Below are 16,229 nucleotides of genomic sequence, written 5' to 3' on the forward strand. Positions count from 1 at the left end.
TATGGGGTTCATCAGATTCCTTTAATCCCCTTTCTACCATACCATATAGCACCATTAGGTCCTGGATAGATCCTATTACCCACCTTCACTGCTACTGTACTCATCCCACTCCATAATTACAGAGAAATGCTAGTTGCCAAAGCAACTCCTACCATTTCAAATGTCTGCCTACCTCCCTCAGATAGATCTGCAGTCCAGCCACATGGGTTCAAATCCAGCTCCTGCTACCCACTACCTTGAGCAAGTCACTAGTCCCTGTGGGCCTCAGTTTCCCCATTTCTAAAATGAGGATATTGGATTAGGTGGGATTATAGGTCTTTTCAAGCTCTAAGTCTATGTAACTTATAGCTTATAAAAATATGCTTTGTAAACTACACAGTGCTATATGAATGTGAGTTGTAAGAATTATCATTTGTATCCAAAGCCAAAGGTTCTCCATCTTCTACCATGGGGGGCAGCCCTTCACCTTTTCAAAGGCGGAAATTAATGGAATCACCATGGCAAGACCTTCCTTCATGGCTTCAGCATCAGTCCTTTCCAGCTGTTAGGATATCCACCCTGTCTACCAGCCTTGACATGGCTGACCATAAGGTCCACAATAACTGTTTATAGTAACTTCACTCCCACTACTGACTTCCACATGAGCCCCCCTAGGTCTTCTTCTTCATTCAAATGAAGCAACCTGTCTTCAGAGCTCTCATAAGATGGCAGCACAAGAAGTCACCAAAGATCTTAGTGCTTCCATACCATTCCCTTTCTCTGTGTGAATAGAAAGATCTCCTAATTTAAAATCAGCCAATAAAAGAAAAGGGGGAAAGAGCAAAAAGCAGAGGAGGAACCGAAACACCCTTCAGGCAAAGACAAAGAAATAAACGGACAGGAAAATAAAAAAATCTAGCATGATGAGGGATTGGTTTCCATCATATCTGGTCATCAAAGTCAAGGTAAACAGACATGATGGAAGAAAAGATCCCAAAGAAAATTCACCAGAAAAAAATAGCAAATTCACAGCAACAGTGACCTTAGCAATGAATCTGGGTCTATCAAGAGACACTTCAAAGCATTTCAAAGTTCCATCTTCTTCAGGAAGCCTTCCTAGACTAAGCAGGAGAGAGGAGGCAAATTATCCCCAGTCCCACATCATTCAGACGTCTTCACTCACCACTATAGAACTGACACTTCTTGCACGATTTGGGTATAATGGTTAACAAGTTCATTATGATGCTATGATCTATTTCTTTAATGTGTTCAATGCTTTTTAAAATTTCAAAAGCAGTTATCTGCATATCCTTTTTGTCTGCTATGGAGAGCACGTTTTGTCTTAAAATAGAAGCAGCCCAGTGTAGCGGAAAGGGCACTGGATTTAACACTCCCAGAACTGGGTTTGAATCCCAACCTTGACGTGTATTAGCTGCTAGCCTGGTGGCTCCCACACCGTGAACTTCATATTTTTTCGCTTGCAAAATAAGGAGAGTAAAAATGGCATGGTCCACCTTATAGGGTAGAGAGGGGAACAGTTCTTTGAGAAACTTGCAATGCCTTGAAGATGGGAGCCATAAGTATGAGCAAAAGGCAAGGACTGCCTTTGTCCAACTCACTTACAAGTATCAGGTTTAGTGCATTGCGGAGACCTTCTACCAGATGCTTGTGAAAGATGCTGATATTGACGTTGAATAAAGAATGGAAATGAGTATTAGGAGGATGCTGAGTTTTTACCCGCTATCAAGTGATCTGCATTTAAAAGGGCAAATATATTTGGATTTCATTCTTTGTACTTATTTTAGAAATGAACTGAGGTTAATCTTTACCTCTCCTCCTACCTCTCTCCCTCTTCCTCTACCTCCTTTTCATTTCCTCCCATGATTTCCCTCCCCTGTGTTCCAACTAGTTACTCTTCATTCCAGAGAAAACTCTCTATGATGGACAGGCAGTGATTCAGGAAGGCTGAGGGAAGAAGCCAAGAGGACCAGGAATGCTTTGCTATTTTCTACTTTGCATTGTTGGGGTGATTTATGTTGGAACAAGTCCTTTCCTGCTTGCAGAATAATATTCCTGAAGAGACCACATAAGCACACACACATATATCTCCTTCTAAAATTAATCTAAGGCATGGGTATTGATAAGGATTTGAAGTTCCTTTTCTTAAAGATGTGAGCACAGCACCACTTCCCAATTTCTAAACCATGACCCCAGGGGCATCCCCCTCCCTCCCTTTGAGCTCTCCTTTATAAGTCATTTACCCCCTTTAAGGGAAGGAATTGAATTGCTTGTTTTAGGATTTACACATTCAGTTCTTAGCATAGTTCCTGGCCCATAGTAAGCATTTTTTAAAAAACTTCATTCATTCATTCATTCATAGTAGCCTAATACTTTCAAACTAAGGGATGAGTTTACCATTTGGGTAAGTGAGATTAATTCTCAGAAGTGAGTGCTGAGGCAAATTGTTCCCAATTCTACATCATTTAGTTGTGAAACACTCAGATGCAACTAAGTACTTATAAAAATCAATTTTGCTGGTGCCTTTCATTTTTACAGCCACATAACTACCTCTGGATATGTATTCCATCTTCCCACTCCCATTATTGTATTTTCAGGGGCTCAATTTGACTCCCTTTTGTTTACATTGTGTATATCTGCTTGTATGTACATCAGCACATACAAGTCTTTCCATGATTCTCAGAATTCCTCATTGTCATTTCCAATCACACAGTTCTTATACTACTGTTCATCCAGCCATTTCCCAACCAATGGGTGACCAGCTTTATTTCCAATTTTTTTCTACTACAAATAGGGCTGCTATGAATATTTTGGAATATATTGGACCTCTGTTTTAGTCTTAGACATCCTTAGGGTACCTACCTTAGTGGGATTTCTGGGTCAAAGTGTATGAATAATTCAGTCACTTTTCTTGAATAATTCCAAATTGTTATCCAGTACCATCAGAGTAATTCACAATTCTACCAACCACTTACTAGGGGAATGAGAAATTTCATGTTGGTCATTCATTGGTGAATGCCACTCACTAGGAAGTCTTCTAAAAAGAATTGAATTAACTGTAACTTACTAAAATGAGGTAAATACAAAGGCAGGATGCCTTTCCAATAACTTTGGGCTCTCTCTTGTTGACAAAAGCCATATTCTTGAATACCAATTTTAGGCCCAGTTCCTCTGATGTCAAAATGCATCTCCTATGGTATAGATGTGAATCATGGAAGACTGGTATCTCTGAAGAACCAAGATTGCATATCCCCCAAAGGGCAAAGGAAATAAACATAATGGAGTTACTGAGGTTGAAATGTCTTAGCCAATATCAAAATACAATATAGCAAGCAGTTGTTAAACACCGACTATGTGTAAGCACCATCCTCGTCATAATGGGGATGCAAAAATAAAATGAAAAACCATAGGTGTCCTCAAGGAATGTGTATTGTACTGGTGACATAATATGCCGTGAGATAAGTATAAAGATAATGATTTGAAGAGACAGGAGTGAGAGGGCCAAGAAAACAGTGACATTTGCAAGAAGTGATATAAAAGGCATTATCCATGACATGAGTCCTCAGGAAAGGAGGTAGTAAGAGTGAGGGATTACAGATGGAAAGCCCAGGTGGTGTCTTGGTAACAACCATGGCATGTTAAAAGGTTCAAAACCTCCAGCATGTTAAGCAGGTCCTCTCTGGAGCATTTATGGGAGAAAATGAACAAGAATCATGTAGCATGTGAAGGCATGATAAGGTTAGGATCTGTGCCTGTCACTGAGATCATGGAATCCTCTGTCATCACCCCACTCCCTGATGTGACCCAACAGAAGTGACCCATAATCATGTTTCCATGCCCAGGACTAATTTTGTTTCAAAAGTTAAACTCTGCTCTACTACTGCTGGAAGAGAATGTTAGCCGGGTCCTGTTCTTTAAAGGCTGTGAGATTTACACTGCACATTGTCCTATGACTTTCATACACATACACTGGATGGATGTCTCATCTTTCATTTGCCCACACACTGGTCTCAACTTAAACCAATTTTGTGTCTCCCACGTGCCTCATTCTAGTGGTCCTCTCCTGAATGGCTTCCTTATTCATTTCTTTCTGAGAAATTACATAGATCACAGCCCAGAAACCAAGGCCAGAGTTATGTGAGAAATAAGCGGCATTAGGGGGGAAACTGCCGAGTGCAAACTTCTTTCTCTGAAAATGGACGGCTCGCCAAGCATCTCAATATATCTTAATTGGCCCCAGATCGCATATCTTCACTGGGACCCTGATGTTCACATAATACACAGAGACTGGAAAGCCAATACAGTTGACTGATATGTTCCAGCAATGGATCCAGTATGAATATAGAGAATATGGAGAATTGTGTGTGCTTGCTCGTGCTCTCTCACGCTTACTCTCACTCACTCACTCTCTCTCTCTCTCTCTCTCTCTCTCTCTCTCTCTCTCTCTCTCTCTCTCTCTCTCTCTCTCCCCCCTAAAATAAACCAGATCCTTTCTTCGCATAGTCTTCCACATTATGAAGTAGGTACAAGATTTCCATGGTTTGGGTAGGCAGAAAGAATTAGACCCAAGGTGGCTTTCCCTCTCAGAATGTTACAGTACATTTGAACATAAATAAAAGTGTTTTAAATTATGTATTGGATTCCATGTTAATTTGACCTTGGATAAATTATTAAATAATATGAAATGTTGGACATTAAAATGAAGAATCTTAATGATATTATGGTTTCAAAGATGAAGAAATGAGGCATACACATAAGTAGAATACCTGTGCAAAGCACTAATAAAGTCCTCCCAAGGCTGTCAGATACCAGGAGCCCCTCTTGAGTGAGAGCTCAGTATTTTTCTTTCATTCATACTATAGTTGAAAGACAGGTAGAGAATTAAGCATGTTCTCAGCTTCCTTTTGGTCTCATACTCTCGAAGCTCAATGGTGTAAATGATTACAGCTCAAGTCATCAATAATTTATGGAAAATAACACAGAGCACACACTCCCCAGCTGCCTTTTCCAGAAGGTGTCAAAGAAAGAGTCACTCTTTTTTTCCCCCAGGCCATTCTACCCTCCCTTGATAGAGCCTTACAATTCAAATGTAAAAGATAAATGAAGTTCCAATACCTCAGGGGAGGTATTGAAATAGTCAAAGAACCCTGCCCCCACCCCCACCCCCTCTTCCATGAAAGGCCTTATTCCCACTCCAGCCCCTACGGTCATCTTCTGGGAGAGCACCCCATGTAGTGATGGAAGCTGGCAACTGCTTGTAAAAGGGATGTATAAGAATCTATAGCTACTGAGGACCCAGAAAAAAAACCAACTTCTCACCACCAAATTCCACATGATTTCCTGAATTCACCCTAAAGGATGCCGGGACTCTCCATCTAACTTGGAGCTCAAACCTCCTATATGTGTTGTCTCCCGCATTAGAGTGTGAGCTCTGAAAGCAGGGTCTTTCTCCCCTTTTTTATTTGTAGATCTGGTGAGTAGCCAGTGAGTAGCTCTGTGTATCCTGTATGCTTGATAAATAGTTTTCATTTTATTTATTCATCCATTCATCTTGTATCATTTACAGATAGAAGAACATTATCTGATGAGCAGACTATTATTTAACTGCTCCATCCAACCCAAACCAATTCAATCCAATTCAACAACCACTTATTAGGCATCCCCTGGTATCTTTTCACTAGTTTCCTATGCCTAGAATACTCTCCGCCTCACAGCTTCCTTCAAGACTCATCTCAAATTCCACCTTCTGCAGGAGGCCTTTCCCAATTGCTTCCACCATTAGTGCTTTCCCATTGGGATTACTCCAATTGACTCTGTTTATATCTTGTACACCTATAAGTATGTACATTACATTAGAATGTAAGCTCCTTGAGGGTAGGAACTATATTTCCCCCTTTCTTTGTATCTCTGCTGAATAGCACAATGCAAGAGCTATATAGCAAGAGCTTAATACACTCTTGTTGACTGCAAGGCTCTGGACTAGGCATGGTGGATATAAAAAAAACAAACCAATGTCCCCAAGGACATTCTACTCAGGAATATACAAGGCATGAAAATGGTTCTAAGGTTGTCAGGGTTGAAACATGTTAGCCTAAGCAACCCAACCAACTAAGCATTTAATTTTAAAATCCCAGGGGGGCAGAGATCATGCTCTTATGACACTGGCTTTCTTACTTCAATTAGTTCCATACAGACCAGGGGTCCCCTGCTGGCTCTTCTGGTCAGGATAATGATGATAATTCCAAGAAACAACCAATACTAAAGAGCCTGCAGGCATCATATGAAGCTACTAGACATTGGGGCCTTTATCCCTTTCACTCCTCCTGAAGGGTAAGAGCAAGGTGAATCCTCAAAGGATTTATGGCTTCATCACCTACTGGCATTCCTGGTGTGATGAACTCCTTATACCACCTACATGTACACTGTCAAAAGACTTTGTGAAGGAATCCTGGGGGTTGCTAGAAGGCAACACAGAGGTTGAGGGACTGGCCCAGGGCCACATGGCTTAAGTACCAGAGACCGTTCTAAACCCAGATCTTCCTCATTTGAGTGTAGAACTTATATCATTCAGAATTTGGGTGTCTCCCAATAAATGGAACTAATTTTTGAGTTCCTTACTAACTATGATACCCTGGGCAAGTCACTTAATCTCTGTTTGTCTCAGTTACTTTACTTGTAAAATGAGGATAATAATAGCATCTATCTACCTTACCGGGCTGCTGGGAGGACCAAATACAAAAATGCCTATAAAGTGTTTTGTACGCCTACATAAATATTAGTTATTATTATAATCCACAGTGCTTCTGTTCAAAGCATTATTTTGATCATTTTAAAATAAGAAATAACTTCTAATCATAAAGCTCTCTCCATACAAACACATAACTTTTTCATTTTTTGGTTTTGAGAGAGGGAGAGTAGTAGATGGTCCCCAAACCCAAATGTAGCAAGCAGTTCACAAAATCATGAGTGGATGAGATCCTCCAGGGAAGCACAAGACGGTCTGACATTGGGGATGGTCATCCATTCAAGGGATAGTCTTACCCTTATCCTGGGGGCATGGGAGAAAAAGCAGGCCCTGTGTGTGAAGGGTGCTAGGCAATAAGGAGCTTGGGGATGGGTGCGCTCCTTGGATGAGCAGGGGACGCTAAGTCACTTCAGACACCATCCCCCTGAGGAAAAGCTCCATTCACGCTGGGTTAGTTACAGCACTGGGTCCCCCTGTGTCTGTCTCTTTTGCCTGAGGAAGCACTCCCATGGTAGCCCTGGCTCTTTGCTTGAGCGCTGCTACTCTGAAGTGTTCATCGGCTCCAAATGACTCAAAGGTACCACAGGTGAGCGACTCTACAATGTTAATGATACATTGGATGTCTTCCTGAACATAATAGGCTGCACAGACCATTTCTTGGACAAACCCCAATCCTCCCATCGCCGTTTGCCCACCATTAACCTTTAGGTAATTGGTGCTATAACTTAGGAACAGCTCACTGGAGTTTAGCACAATTAGAAAAGTGTCCATCCTGTATAAACAGTTTCTGATTGGCTCCAGTATGTGTCTTATTAGGGGCAGTGAATAGAGCACTGGGCCTGGAGTCAGGAAGACTCATCTTCCTGAGTTCAAATCTGGCCTCAGACACTTCCTAGCTGTGTGACCCTGGACAAGTCACCTCACTCTGTTTGCCTCAGTCTCCTCATGTGTAAAATGAGCTGGAGAAGGAAATGGCAAACCATTCCTATATCTTTGACAAGAAAACCCCAAGTTGGGTCACACAGCTGGAAAATGATTGAACAACATATGTCTTATTAAATTATCTTAAACTTGGACACAAGGACTCATCATCCTGTTCTTCCTCCATAGCAGTCATCAACAGCAGACATTCAAGTGCCTGTTATGCATCCAACATTGTGATAAAAAAATTGAAAATACAAAGTCAGAAGGTCATTATTAAGCATTTAATATGTGCCAAACATTGTAAGTGTTGGGGAGTCAAAGAGACATGCATGCATACCCCCCCATCATGGTCCTTGCCCCCAAGAAGATAAAATTCTAATGGGAGAGACCACATATAAACAAATATGAAAATATACGAGCTATATGGCATGGGGGGGAAGGGCATCTCAGAAGGGAAATCACTGGCTGGGTGTGGGAGGGATGAGAAAAGTCTCCTGTTGGGGTTTGAATGGAATCTAAGGCAAAGAAACTAAGAGGCACAAGACAGTACAAAGACAGATGGGACATGGACAATTGTGTGCAAGGAACATCTCTCTTGGTCTTTCTCTTTCTCTCTCTCCTCTTCCCTCTGTCTATAAAGGTTTAGAATCTAGTTGAGAAAATAGGACATATACAGCAACAGATAAATAGTATAGGGCAATATACGGTAAGCATTAAATGAACACATTATCTCATGTAAAATAATAATAGCAATTGACATTTTGTATAGCACTGAGGTGTACAAAGCTCCTTGTATATGTTATCTCATTCAAATCTTCAGTCAGATGACAGCATGCAATTTCTTTATAGGTATTTTTATCTATATCATTGCCTTTTAAGTACCATAATAATATTTCAATATTTTCCAACACAATTTCCTCTCAGAACAACAACAAAAAATCAATCAAGACCAACTAATACAACAATCACATTTGCTGCCATATTCCATAACCCATACCAATAGCTCTCCCCTTTTCCCCCTTCCCCCAAAGAAGAAGGCACATTTCATTATTAATCCTCTGGCACACACTTTGGTCATTGCACTTAACCTAAGTTTGGCTGACCTTTCTTATCACAATTCCCATTGCCACAAATGAGCAGTTAGTCCCCAGGGATTTAGCTGCTTGTTGGTGTCAGTGGGAGCTGCCAATAAGCATCTTAAAGCAGATGCCACATTTTCATTTACATTATGGTGGGATATATATATATACACACACACACACACATACTCACATACATACATATATGTGTGTGTGCACATGTGTATGTATATATACACAAAGAGATATGTCTATATATACTTATATATTATATGAAATATATTATATATATATATATGAGAGAGACACACAGAGATAGAGAGAGAGCGAGAGAGAGATGGAGACAGAGAAAGACACAGACACAGAGACACACACACACACATACCTACAGAGTTAATTGGATTTCTTGGTTCCTCTTTCTTCATCAGTCCATACAAGTCTTCCCTTGCATCTGACACTTACACGTGATCTTGGGTAAGTCACTTCACTTCCTTAGGCTCTAGTTAACAAATTTATAAAATGAGGGGATTGAATGAGATGGTCTTTGAGGTCTCTTCCAGTTTTCAGTCTGTGGCCCTATGATCCTTACATTCATTGTTGCTTAGGGTATAATCACATTACATTATATTCATATATCATAGTTTGTTCAGCCATTTCCTCATTGATGGATGGACACATACTTTGTTTTCAGTTTTTTTGGTATCACAAAAAATGCTTTTGTGAATATTTTGGTATCTATAGGGTCCTTCTGTCAGACTCGGGCTACACATGTACATATGTGCATATGCACACAAACACACATGAACACATGCACACAAGACATGCATACATATACACACATACATCTATACTGTTGTTCAGCCATTTCAATTATGTCTGACTCTTTGCGACCCCTCTCAGAACAACAACAAAGTTTGGAGTTTTCTTGGTAAAAATTACTGGACTGATTTGCCATTTCCTTCTTCCCAGCTCATTTCACAGATGAGGAAACTGAGGCAAACAGGGTTAATTATCCTTCTCAGGGTCACATAGCTAAAAGATGAATCTTTTGGATTCTAGGCCCAGTGCTCTATCCATTGTGCCACCTTGCTGCCTGGCCCTCACTCCCTCTCTCTCCACACTCACACATATGCATATATATGCACACACACATATACATACATGTACAAACAAATATACACACATCACACAGATATATTTTTCATTTTTGCAGAGTACTTGACTTCCATCATTTTACTGGATTCTCACGACAACTCTGTAGGCTCCCTATCTTCTATCACTCCCATTTTACAGATGAGGAAATAGAGGTTCAGAAGCACTGAATGACTCACTAATCATCTCACAATTGGCAAGTGTCACATTTGTGATTTGACCTCCTGTCCCTGAAGCTCCCAATTCAGGCCTCTCCCCACCACAGTGTGCAGCACTAAATCCTACATTAAGTCAAAGTTTCTCAATCTGAAGATCTTTGAACTTGTTGTTTGAAATATTTCTGGTAACTGTGCTTCAATATACTAATTAGCTTTCTCTGTAATCCTATGCATTTTATTTGATTACTGAAAATGCCTTTTCTTTGTTTTATGGTTTGGTTTTTTGTGAGGCAATTGGGGTTAAGTGACTTGCCAAGGGTCACACAGCTAGTAAGTGTCAAGTGTCTGAGGCTGGATTTGAACTCAGGTCCTCCTGAATCCAGGGCTGGTGTTCTATCCACTGTACCACCTAGCTGCCCCCTGAAAATGCTTTTTCTGAGAAGGCTCCATTGACTTCACCACACTGCCCACGGGGTTCATGGCACCCACAGAAAAGCCACCTGAAATCCCTGCCTCACGAGGCCACCACTACCCAGGAGCATCTATACACCCCCCACCCCAACCTTCAGCCTTAGAGGTAGAGGAAGACAGGTTCTGTTTCTCAGGAGTAAGGTTTAGTCTGAATTAAATGATGTAGACAGGGCATGGGAAGAATTAAAAATGAAAGGTTGGCAGATTGAAATAAAGGAATAAAATAATAACACCTGCTTATTAATTAAGCTCCCCCTTAACAGCTGTATGATGATGTCATTGCTAGACCTTGTTTCCAAACATCCATGTGTGTAATCAGTCTATATGCATAGCTCCAATTTATCAAATTGTGAAATTAATTGAAGGAATGAAGACATCAAATACAGACGAGTTCGTGAATCTTTTCCAAAGAGCAAGTATTTGAATACTTGTTCTTATAGGAAATTGGGCGGATTCCTATAAGAAGCTTCATGGGAAGGGCAGATGGCATGGGTCAATTTAAAACAGACACATGCTGGTTTTAAAGCCAGGTAACCCAGGTTTCAAATTCTGGGTCGGCCACTTAACTTCTTGGGAGATCTGATCTGGAAAATGGCTGGAGGTCGGGGGGGTGGGGGTTATGGATGAGGAGATTTGAGCCCACAAATGTGGAGGTGGAGTCATTTCGCAGTGTGACCCTCCATCTTCAGTCTCTGGGTCTTTAAACAAGCTGTCCTCCCTGCCTGCAACACACTCACTCTTCCTCTCTGCCTTGGCTTCCCTTCAAAGCTTAACCCAGATGCGACTTCTCGCTTGACCCATTTCCTGTTCCTCATAGGTGCCAATCCCTCCCCTCTCAAGTTTGTTATTATTTTGTATAGACTTAGAGATGCACATGTTTCCTCCAACAGAACATCAATACCTTAAGAGAAGGGGCTGTTTCATTTTTGTCTTTGTAGATAAAACCCCTTAGCAAAATCCTCGGCACATCGTAGGTACCTAATAAATGATTGATTGCTCATGGTCAGACATGTGCACATGAGGAGCCAAAATTTGAACTCAGGTCCTCTGACTTGAAAACTCTCCCCACTATACCATCCTACCCTCCAAGGAGCTATTCTGTCCATTCCATTCAGCTCATATCAGAAGTACCCTAAGAAGCAGCCCTTTCCAAACATGGACAGAGGCCATCAACACCACCACCATCATCACAGTAACTAACATCTACATGGCATTTTCTATGTGCCAGGAATTATGCTAAGGAATTTATACTTATTATCTCATTTGATCTCCATAACAACCCTGGTTTGGAAGTACTATTATTATCCCCATTTTATAGATGAGGAAACTGAGGCAGATAGCAGTTAAGTGACCAGGTCAGGGTCATAAGGAACAGAGGTCAGATTTGAATTCAGGTCTTCCTGACTCCAGATTCAACAACTGATCCACCATGCTACCTTCAGTGAGTCAATCAATATACAATTCTAAGCACTCATCACATGCCAGGCACTAATCTAAGCATTGAGGGTACAAAGAAAGGCAAAAGACAGGTTCTGATTTCAGGGAGTTCCCAGTCCAACGAGGGAGACAAAACTTAAAACTACTAAGTTAAAACAAGATATGTTACAGATGGATCAACTGGAGATAATCCCATCAAGGGCTATAAGCCATAGAATGACCAGCCCAGCTAGAAAGCAGCATGAGTCAATCAATCAATAGCCATTGATTAAGCACCTACTTGTGCCAGGCCCTGGGGATATGAGACAAGAACAAAACAGTAGCTGCCTTCAAGGAGCTTACCTGCATAATTATGTGAAAAAAAATGTGAAAAATAAATACAAGGTCATTTTTGTTGGGAAAAGACACTATCAGTTGGAGGAGGGGATATAGGTCCTTTATTTTTTTTGTAGGGCAATGAGAGTTAAGTGACTTGTCCAGGGTCACACAACTAGTAAGTGTCAAGTGTCTGAGGCCAGATTTGAACTCAGGTTCTCCTGAATCCAGGGCCAGTGCTTTATCCACTGCGCCACCTAGCTCCCCAGGAATAAAGGTCCTTTAATGAGAATATGCATTCCCTGTTTTGTCAAGGATTTAGCTAAAACGATTCAAGAATAACACTATTCAGGGACCACCCTTTGGGTCTAATTGCAGGGTTTCTTAATTAAAGGTGAGAAACCCTCCTTGATATCCTAGTACTCTGGAAACATTTTTTCTGCAATTGTATAAAGTAATCCCAACCAACAGTCAAAAACGCAGGTGCTCCTTATCTGAAAATGGTACAGAATATCCCTTCTCTGCTCCAGGACGGCAAGACACAGAGGCCATCGCTTGCCCAAATTAAGAGTTGGGTTAACAAGTCATCTCTGGTTACATACGAAGGTTCCACGCTGTGTCACCTCCAAATAAAGGAAGAAGTGGCCCCAGGGTCTTTCCTGAACAAATAAACATTGGGAAATCAGTCAGCTCAGGGTCCACTGTCAAAACATTATTTTTTGTCTTCAGGAATGTGAAACTTCTCAATTTCATGTACATATTGTTCTCTTAAACATCAGGCTGCCTTCCTGGGCCACCCGTGCCCAGCAGAGCAGTCTGTCCTGGGCAGTGGGTGGAATCTAGTGCCCCAGGAGGGGATCCAGACTGGCCCACCCACTATTACTTTGTGCAGAAAACATGAGTGTGAAAGGAAATGGTTTTTTCTTATGGTCATCTGCTCAAGGAGCCCAGGAGATGCTTGATGTCTCTTCATTCCAGGGTAGGCAGGGGTTAGAGTGGAAAGAGATATGGCTTTGGAATCAGAGGAGATGGGCAGGAATCTCAACCCTTCTTTTTTTTTTTCTTTTTTTTTTTTGTGTGGGGCAATGGGGGTTAAGTGACTTGCCCAGGGTCACACAGCTAGTAAGTGTCAAGTGTCTGAAGCCGGATTTGAACTCAGGTACTCCTGAATCCAGGGCCGGTGTTTTACCCACTGCGCCACCTAGCTGCCCCTCAACCCTTCTTCTTACTTGCTGGATGCCTTTGGATAAGTCATTGTATCTCCTCTGGGAATAGTCTATAAAATGAAGGGGTTAGACCTCAGGACCTCCAATGTCCCTTTCAGGTCTATATCTATGAATGAACTACATACTATATACCAAGTTCTGCAGCTGAGATTACAAATACAAAAGCAGACAGTCCTTTTCTCCAAGTATCTTACATTAAGGGACAACAATGCAAAAAGGACAGTGGTGACCTGGGAGGGTCTCTTTGTTTTAGAAAGTAACCAGTAGAATGAGTGGGATCATAGAGGAATAGACTGACACAACGTATCCAGGAACAATGGCAGAATTGTTGGGATCATGGCTCCAGAAATGGATGGGTGGGTGAATGGGGTGGAGGTAGTAGTTAGAAAGTACACTGGGAAATCCAGTTGTCTTGGCAATGGAGGACATGGTTGGAGAATAAAGATAGTGAAGGGATGTCTGAAATGGTGGGCCAGGAGATATAGTCCCCAATAAGGCTGGGGCCCCTTTTGTTTGCTGTGGGTTATTAGGCAGTTGGCTCAATTGTGGAGGAAATGAACAGAGAATAGGGAGCTATATAAGCCTGTAATGTTTAGCCAGTATATCTGTTCATTCAGGGTCAGGGGTGAAAAACAGGCTAAAGGTCAGAATGACTGATGGGAAATGATATTTCCTAATGTTGAGGATGATGGAGTTGACTGTGGCAGCACTCATAATATAGCCAGGAGTATATCCTTCCCTGTCCCACCTGGATAAAGCTTGGGCAAAGGTAGTGAGGGTTGGAATGAGAAGGATGTTCTGACTCTCCTAAAAGGATCCCATCATTAATTAGAAACTCTGTCCCATCCAACCACCTCCCAGGAGGAGATAACCCAGTGAGCCCCGATGAGAATGTAAGATTCCCCAGAGCCTCCCTCCCCCCCCATTATGTTGGCATTGGGCAGCATCAGCAAATTGGACTTAACCAGTGATTCAAGCCCCTCATCTGTCACTGCAGGCTTTTTCTTCGGCCCCATAGCCTGAAATGTCCAATGCATTTGTTTCCCTGAGGAGGAAATCACCTTTGTTAACCTAGTTCTTAGGAAATGAATATTAATGAGGAACCAAGAGCTTCCTAACAAGACTCTCACTTCCCCAGGCTCAGCAACATCGAAGACAGGTCTGATTTCAGGGGAAAAATTTGGCCTGAGATACATCATTTATACCAGGTACCAGGTGTGTTAAAAATGAAAGACTGATCAGCTGATGCAAAGGAACATGTAGCCTAAGGCAAAGGGGAATGAATAGTGAGGTTCTCAAGTCCCCAGGAGCCCAAACCACCCCTGACCTTTGTCCCATCCCTTTTCATCATTTTCATCATGACTTGGGACCCTGCTCATGAAAGTCATGGGGGGCAACCCCCCCCCCAAACCTAACATCGCATCTACCCAGACCAGAGGCCGTCTGACCCCTTCCTTACAAAGAAGGCCCTTCACAGTGAGCTTTGGCCGGTCCCTGTCATGGTTCTAGATAACTGATTGCCTCCACATACATTTTCAAGTGTAATGACACGCTTGCTTATTAAAGACCTCTCAGCTGAAGGAGCAGAATATTATGAACTGGCCGATCCATTCATTTTCTTGAATACTTTATTCAGTATTTTATGCTAAACCAGCAATACACCATCCATTTTCGTACAATGATCCTTATGTTCAATAAAATTGAAGGGCCACATCATAAATCATTACAGTCATTTATTCTACATTAGACACATTAGCCACTATATTCCATAATCTATTACAATAAGGTGGATTTAAATGTACCCCAAGGACCTGCAATAATAACTGGAGAACCAAATATAGCAATTATGGATAAAATATGCTTAACCTAAAACTGCACTAGCTGCTCTGACGGCTGTGAACCCTGAGCAAAATTTAGTGCTGATAGTGACTGAACTCAACTGCGAACAGAAGAAGAAAAGAGGGAAACCATTGATGGTGCATCTATTCATCAGGTAAATCCATTTAAAAGTGCATATTGAATCAAAAAGGAGAAGGCACAGAGAACTGTAGGGGGGTGGGGACAGACAGACATAGACAGACAGTCAGGACACAATCCAGGGGAGAGCCTCACCAGAGCTGTCCAAATAAAGGCTTGGACGAGCATTCATCTGGTGTGTTGTACAGACAACTCTTGTTGAGGTAAGGGGTGGACCAACTGGCTTTTGAGATCCTTGCATTTGATATTTCAAACAAAACGTTTTAGTTTTCCCCAAGAAACTGAGGTTCTAGTTTTGTTTTGTTTTTGTTGAAAAATTCAAAGGTTCAGAAGACCTGAATTCAAACCCTCCCTCTACCATTTAGCAAATCTAGCCTCAAATCTTAGTAGCTTTGTGACTATGGGTATGTCACTTAAAAAAAAAATCTCATTGTGCCTCAGTTTCCTCATCTGTAAAATGAGGATACTAATAGCACCTCTCCCCTGGGGTTATTATGAAGATGAAATGAGATAGTATTTGTAAAGTGTCCTGCAAGCTTTAAAGTATCACATAAATGGCGTCATTGTCACCACCACCACCACCACCACCATCATCATTTTTGTAGCTGAATGGTTTAACCTTTCTCAACCAGAGCTTGCTGTTCTTTATATAAGATTTCTGTAAAAAGAGTTGCTTAGTCTCTATTGCACAGGAAACTATTAATTCAAACTCTTTGTTGTTGCTCAGTTGTGTCTGACTCTTCATGAC

Source organism: Dromiciops gliroides, chromosome 5 (genome assembly GCF_019393635.1).
Source record: "Dromiciops gliroides isolate mDroGli1 chromosome 5, mDroGli1.pri, whole genome shotgun sequence".
NCBI lineage: Eukaryota > Metazoa > Chordata > Mammalia > Microbiotheria > Microbiotheriidae > Dromiciops > Dromiciops gliroides.